This window comes from Cimex lectularius, unplaced genomic scaffold (assembly GCF_000648675.2).
Source record: "Cimex lectularius strain Harlan isolate CLEC.00 unplaced genomic scaffold, Clec_2.1 scaffold23, whole genome shotgun sequence".
In the NCBI taxonomy this organism is placed as follows: Eukaryota; Metazoa; Arthropoda; class Insecta; order Hemiptera; family Cimicidae; genus Cimex; species Cimex lectularius.
Genome location: NW_019392690.1, coordinates 2511936 through 2519387, shown reverse-complemented (window position 1 = coordinate 2519387; position 7452 = coordinate 2511936). Strand labels below are relative to the sequence as shown.

The window sequence follows — 7452 nt, the reverse complement described above, 5'->3', positions numbered from 1 at the left end:
GATTCAAGAAGTTGCAATAAATCAGCCCTAATAAGCCTATCAGAGACACCATCATCTTTTTTGATGAGTTGGAGCTTTGGATAATGTGGTGCTGCTTCTCCTTTATCAAGATACTATTATATAACAATATTGGCACGAGGCGCTAGGGGTCGCCTACGGACACGTTTAGATGGGACAAATGCCCCCTTCCATCAAAAGGGTAAGGAAGGTCAATTAAATTTCGGGCTAATAAGGACTCGGCTCCTGATCTCTGCAGCGGACTGATCCTAGCTTCTCTAACTGGTTAAACCGTAAGTGCTTTTTGTCCCCACCGATTAAGCTCCTCCGTTTGCTCAATTATCAATTTTCAATTATTATTATTAATTGCCACAAGAAAGTTTGAGACCTGTTTATTTTAGTTTGATAAATTTTACCAATAAATTTATTTTTGGTCAAGAAGGTTTTGTTTTACTTTTGCTTTTCATTTTACTTTTTTTTACTTTAATTCCCCCACACTTTCATCACAGCGCACTCTGCTGATTTCGCTGTACGTGGGCTTTGGAAACTGCGAGCCATTTCCCGGACTTAAGGTAAGTTTAGGTAACCGAAGTCCATCGCAGGATCGAGCAAAGCTGACACCTGGTAGCAGAGCGTGGTTTCGATCCACGGACCTCTGGGTTATGGGCCCAGAACGCTTCCACTGCGTCACTCTGCTCATTTCGCTATACATGGGCTTTGGAAACTGCGAGCCATTTTCCGACTTAAGGTAAGTTTAGGTAACCGAAGTCCGTCGCAGGATAGAGCAAAGCTGACAATTTAATAAACGCACTTTCATGGAAACAGACCCAGAAAGTGACCCTGTGCCAGTTCAACATGAGTTCTGGTGCCCATCATCAATTTCATCAACAATACATACTAGATTGTAGATTCAAGAAGCTGTAGTAAATCAGCCCAAGCAAGCACACCAGAGTCACCATCATCTTTTTTTTGATGAGTTGGAGCTTAGGATAATGTGTGCTTCACCTTTATCGAGCCACTGTCCAGAACATCAGCTGTTATCGTAGAAAATCCACTTTTCATTTAACAGATTCGATAATTCGATCCAGAAAAGGTACGATTCTGTTTTGGCAAATAAGTGTTGCGTAAACTTCAAACGATGATTTTTTTTTTTTTTTTGACGGTCGTTTAATGCATGAGAAACCCAACTTTCGAGCTTTTTAACCTTCCCAATTGCCTTAACGTGGTCAGCAACGGTCGATTTGCTAACTTAAAGATTCTCTTCACGAACAGTTGTCCTGGGTTTTTTTTTTCGGACAAAGCTCGCAGAACATCATCATCTAGAGAAGAAACCTTCCACGATCATCTTTGCCTTCAAGGCTTAAGTCTCCCAATCGAACTTTTCTAAACAATTTATAACAGTGCTCTCGCTCAACTGCCATCACCCTTCATTAATGTTTCTGACCGTTTGGGCACCGCATCGTTCCAACCGAGTTTAAACTCGTAAAACGAAATTATGCGAAAATCACGTCGACATCAGGTACCGAAGTGCTGCTGAGGTAAACAAACATCTTTGGTAGAGCATTAAAAAGCGTTGATATTCGTACAAAAGGATAATCCATCAAAACTAAACAGTTTATTATAGGGTAATTGAAATAAAACATGAAAAAGCATTATTTTCGGGACAAACCAATTATTCTCACTGAAGATTGGGTAAAGCCGAGACCCTTTGAGGGATATCAAAGACCGAGCGCAGATTCATAATTTTCTATCATGACTGTGTTTAATCTTTAATAATGACCTCGTTATTGTATTGAGTTGAAGAATGTATTGGGCATATATCAAAGTCTGGTAATTTAGAAGACTTGTCAGTGGAAAAAAAATCCAGCCTATTTTTGCGGCCGGTTCATCTCGTCATAATGGCATTCGTTGCTTCCGAGACGAGAAATCGTTTCACGGTAACGAATGCTTTGGTTGCAAAGTGACGGATGGACGTTGGGTAAGAGTGTTTCCGAGTGGAGTTCCGATTTCCCATTCCGAGACAGGAAGTCCAATTTAAGGGGGAGCAATTATTGAAGGATTATGGCCTCGGGGGAAAAGAACAATCCTCGAAGAAGAGAAGTGGATATCGCGGAGACGGGTTTACATAAGGGGCACGATTTTTACGACTGGCTGATGACTCGTTTTCTTCCTGCCGAAATTTTTTCATGATGAAATACCGCAATAAATAGCTCTTTCAGGAGAACTCCCGTGTCAAATTGGGAACGTTTAGGAGGAATTTTTCTCAATGATAGGATAATATGGTTGAATAAAGTATAATATTTTTTTTAAGTCTGACATATAAAATTATTCTACAATACGTTTAAAAAAACATTTTTTTCTTCTAATTATTTAGTTTTCGTCCAAGGGACGCTGCGCTTTCTTGCAGTCCTGTGTCAGGTATTTTCTTGTACTTTCTTTAATAATAATAATAATAATAATAAATAATAATAATAATAATAAATAATAATAATAATAAATAATAATAATAATAAATTTATTTGCGAAAAGTACAGAACTACTGTAAGAAAAAACATAAACAGGGGAAAAAAATTAAGGATAAAATATCGGGTTGTCCGGAAAATAATGCAGGATTTTAAGTTTTCATTAAAAAAAATCTATATAAAATATTCTGTTTACGTTTACAGGATTACTCATTTGTATGAANTATTATTTACTTTGGGTGTAAAAATATTAGTCACTACTTTTTGTCTTGTTTGATACTCATTTTTGATTCAGCAAAAAGGTTATTTTTAAAGATATACATACAAGAACATTTTAAAAACAATTGTTTAAATTTTAGTAGAATTAATAGAATAGAATTTAAATTTTAAATAATAATTTACCTCGAGGTAAAGTCGAGAAGTTAAAGCAGGAGAAGAAATATTAGGAGCAGAAAGTTAGTGGGAATGATGCGCGAAAGAAAAAAACGCAGAATTTTCTCTTTTATGTGAGAGTATTTGTATAAGATTAAAATTGACTACCAATAAAAAATAAAAGCTTGTAAACATCAAAAGTTTTCATTTAAATCAGTTCACTGCTCTTCATTTACTTATATCCTTTTCTTTATTATTTTGGCATTTTTTATTTTTTTCTCAGTTTCTCCTTCGCCAGCTTCTTTCACCTGTTCTACTCGACTCAAGTCCATATTTTTTTATTAACAGTTTCTTTGTTTCTTCTTCTTGGCCTTTTTTTCTTTTTACTAGCTAAATCTTCTTAGAAGCTTCTTTCTTAACGTCTTAATTCTTTTCACGAGTAACATAATATTTCAATGTGTCTTCTACTTCAGATTTCAATTTCTCCCGATAAATTTTAGTAGTTTTATCTGAGAAACAATCGTGACGCAATTTTTTTTTTCTTTTGGCCTTATCACAGATACCCGGCCAAAGGTCATATAACAGAAGCACCCTGGGCCCAGGCCCCGCCAAAGGGAAGGGAAACCTTTATCACTTTATGTCAATTTATACTTATGCTGTGACCAACTCACGGATATGGATAAATACCATTTACATCGAAATAAACGTGGAAAAGTCCACATCCCATAGGTCACTGGGGCTAACGGCCGGCCCGGACGAACCACCCCCGACGACCCCCAAGCCCCAATTATCCCCAGCACTCTACCCAGCCGATAAATTTCCAACTTACACATTTTCAAAAATTTAAAAAGACATCTGTTGGGTTGAACGGTTTTACCAGCTCTTGATTGAGCGAAAGGGAATCCAAAAGACGCTTTCTTTGATTACCGTATTTTGTACAGCATAGCAAAATATGTTCTATATGCTCAATCACACCACATTCACTACAGTACGGATTGGGCCTTACACCAATCTTATGCAGATAAATTGATGTATTGGATCTTCTTGAGGTCATTTTACAGGTGAATAAAAAACATCACTATTGGGTTTCACCAAGCTTTCGGCGAATGTTCCGCCATCTTCAGGGCCTAATTTGTTTTCAATAAATTAGGCCCTGAAGATGGCGGAACATTCGCCGAAAGCTTGGTGAAACCCAAGAGTGATGTTTTTTATTCACCTGTAAAATGACCTCAAGAAGATCCAATACATCAATTTAAACTACGGAGGTCGATCAATATCAACTAGAATTATGCAGATAAGACCCGCAGATGCCGTTACCATCTCTGACGAACCAAACCTTTTTGCTCACATTAGGGAACAAGGAATGGTAATATTTGCCAACCTCCGCTGACTCGTACCAATCTTGCCATTTGCCCATAAATTTTCGGTTATTAGTATTTTCAAAATCCCCTCTAGCTATTAGTACATTCAACTTGTTCCTACCATTATGGCAGCGTTGGTAATCTCATCTACTTTCTCATTACATGCAATACCTGCATGCCCTCTGACCCAGCATATAAATATTTCTTTACCTCCCCTCATGAGAGTGTAAATTTTCTGAGCGATATCAGTCAGAATGTAATCTCGCCGGTGCCTCCAGATTTATAAGGAGCACTCCAAGGAATTCAAAAAAATAAAATAAAATAACTGAACTTATAATTTTTTTGTTAAAAAAAATTAAAAATACAACTCATCAAATGAAAATAGATCAAATAATAATATTAATCCTTTTGAATTAAAAGACAAATTATTTCAAAAATGACCACAGCGCTCACTCACAATATTTGCCGGTGCAAGAGCAGGAGACACGCCTCAATGTCTTCTTAAATCCCAAATGTTCTCCCATCGGAGATTTGTGAAAATACTGAAAGATCATTTCTTGACAGGATGTAGGCAGTGCGATTTTGGGACTTCTCATGTTAGCTGACTTATACATAAGTATTCCTTTATCGTCTAGTAAGAAGCCTAGTTTCTGGTGTCCCTCGGTGTTCCGATAGGGGGAGAAGACTAAAGGGTACTTCAATAAGTTCACAAATCCGTAATTCCAATCATTCTTGATCCTTTTTTCCACCTCCTCAGAGACTGACGAAAGTTCCTTTTTTCTGGTTCCGGACTGTCTTGATAGAAGATCGGCAATATAGTTGTACTTTCCCGGGACGTGTTTGACTTCGAATCTATAATTTTGCAAGAACCCATCGAGCTAGTCTTCCGGATAAATAGGACATATTTTTCAACAGCCAAGTTAGGGATGAACAATCCGTATGAATTGAAAAAATTTTATGGTGAAGATACTCATGCCCTATGCCGAAATTACGAAGCTGGAAGACTGTACTCAAACTGTCGGTGAATATGCAAATCTTTGTGTAGGCTAAAGTCGCACTGTTCTCTAAGGCCTTGGAAATAGGTAAAATGTCAGCAGTGTATACACTTCATAAACTTGGGAGACGAAACTGTTCACCATATTCTATTTGGGGGTCATAAAATGCACATCCCGGACGCAATAGTGCATTTTTTGCAAGAAATCGAGATATCCTCCCTTTATTAGTTAATTCAGCTTTTTGATAAGAAGCTGAAAGGATACAGAAGTTTTGGTAAATCCTTTTTTTAAAAAGATAGTTCCTACTCACAGTACGTTGTTTTGCAACGCTCCGGATTTCGAGCCCTTTAGCTCATCATCAGGTTGAAAAGGATGATGCAAAAGATTCATTTGCATTTTTGAATTTCAAAATTGCACCTTTGCATTCATGTCGAGAGACGTGGTTGTGGGGATCCTTCAACCTGATGATGAGCTAAAGGGCTCGAAATCCGGGGCCGAAATTTGTCGAGGCCTGGGCCCAGGGTGGTTCTGGTTTTCTGCTTCCGCCACTTGTATGACCTTTGGCCTGTGATAAGGCAAAAAAAATTGCGTCAAGATTGTTTCTCAGATAAAACTACTAAAATTTATCGGGAGAAATTGAAAGCTGAAGTAGAAGACACAAAGAAATATTATGTTACTCGTGAAAAGAATTAAGACATTAAGAAAGAAGCTTCTAAGGATATTTAGCTTGTAAAAAGAAAAAAAAGGCCAAGAAGAAGAAACAAAGAAAGTGTTAATAAAAAAATATGGACTTGAGTCGGGTAGAACAGATGGAAGAAGCTGGCGAAGGAGAAACTGAGAAAAAAATAAAAAATGCCAAAATAATAAAGAAAAAGATTTATAAGTAAATGAAGACCAGTGAACCGATTTAAATGAAAACTTTTGATGTTTACAAGCTTTTATTTTTTATTGGTAGTCAATTTTAATCTTATACAAATACTCTCACATAAAAGAGAAAATTCTGCGTTTTTTTCTTTCGCGCATCATTCCCACTAACTTTCTGCTCCTAATATTTCTTCTCCTGCTTTAACTTCTCGACTTTACCGCCAATTGGTAAATTATTATTTAAAATTTAAATTCTATTCTATTAATTCTATTAAAATTTAAACAATTGTTTTTAAAATGTTCTTGTATGTATGTCTTTAAAAACAACCTTTTTTCTAAATCAAACAATGAGTATCAAACAAGATAAAAAGTAGTGACTAATATTTTTATATCCAAAGTAAACACTAATTTTTACTTTAATTTTTCATTAAATGTTGTTTTTAGGTTTCTTTATAATCATAAAATTAATGTTAACAAATTTAATTCTCATTGTGATTTCAAAAAATTTATTACTGTAAAAATTTTACATTTATAATTTGAACTTTCTTTGTGATAAATTTGGTTTTTAAAAAAGGAGTGAACACCACACTCACTCCATCATTCATCATTTCTATCAAGAAGTTTTCAGCCCCAAACAGTCAGCATGAGAATTTAGTCTCGAACACGAGCAGCATCGCGAGGTTGTAAGCATGTCTTCCAGGGAAATAGTAATTCAAGTTTGTACGTACTAAGAAAGCCCGATAACACGACTAGCAAACATTTCACTATTTAACAAGTTAACTGGTGACCTATCCATATCCAAAGATGATTTTCAAGCATCGTAAATGGTCTAAGTTTTGCAGCGGTCCGTAACAATTTCTTCATGCTAAGATAAATTTGAACAAGCGTACAAGCGCATTATGGGACGAGTATCGCAAGTTTTGGAAGATGGTACGAATGCCAATATTTCGATATTCTTGTCAAGCTGGTCCAATAAGCAAATGCTCTGCATACAATCATTTTTGTGTATATTAAACATGACCTTCGCTCTGGAATAACTGTGTCCGAGTCCGAGTTGAGCCATGCTGGACGATTCATTTGAGAACCCTTGACAAGAAAGGAAAAGTGGTAACGGACTTTGCACTTCAGGTTCTAGCCACGATATGCCAAGCGACTCACTAATAGTCTCCGATTATTTTAGATCAGCGACACCCAAATGTGTTTTCTTCGTTTAAGGCAAATTCTGCTCAAGGAAAAGCAGTAAATTCTGCATCTTCGGAAGCACTATAGATGTTTTTCAAGCGATACAAGTGCTTTAATGGCATGAAAACTGCCGAGGTTAATTCCGTTGGTTGAACCCATTTAACTCCGTTGTGGATTGCTCGACTTGCGGTAAAATCGTGCACACTTCTTCAAATTCTT

At 36.5% G+C, this 7452-nt stretch overlaps 1 non-coding gene across 1 annotated transcript; it reads right to left on the bottom strand.

The window, feature by feature from the left end:
* Positions 1-622: 622 nt before the first annotated feature.
* Positions 623-694, bottom strand: Trnam-cau. Its single transcript has one exon. It is a non-coding gene; the product is annotated as a tRNA-Met (tRNA).
* Between the last annotated feature and the right edge of the window lie 6758 nt (positions 695-7452).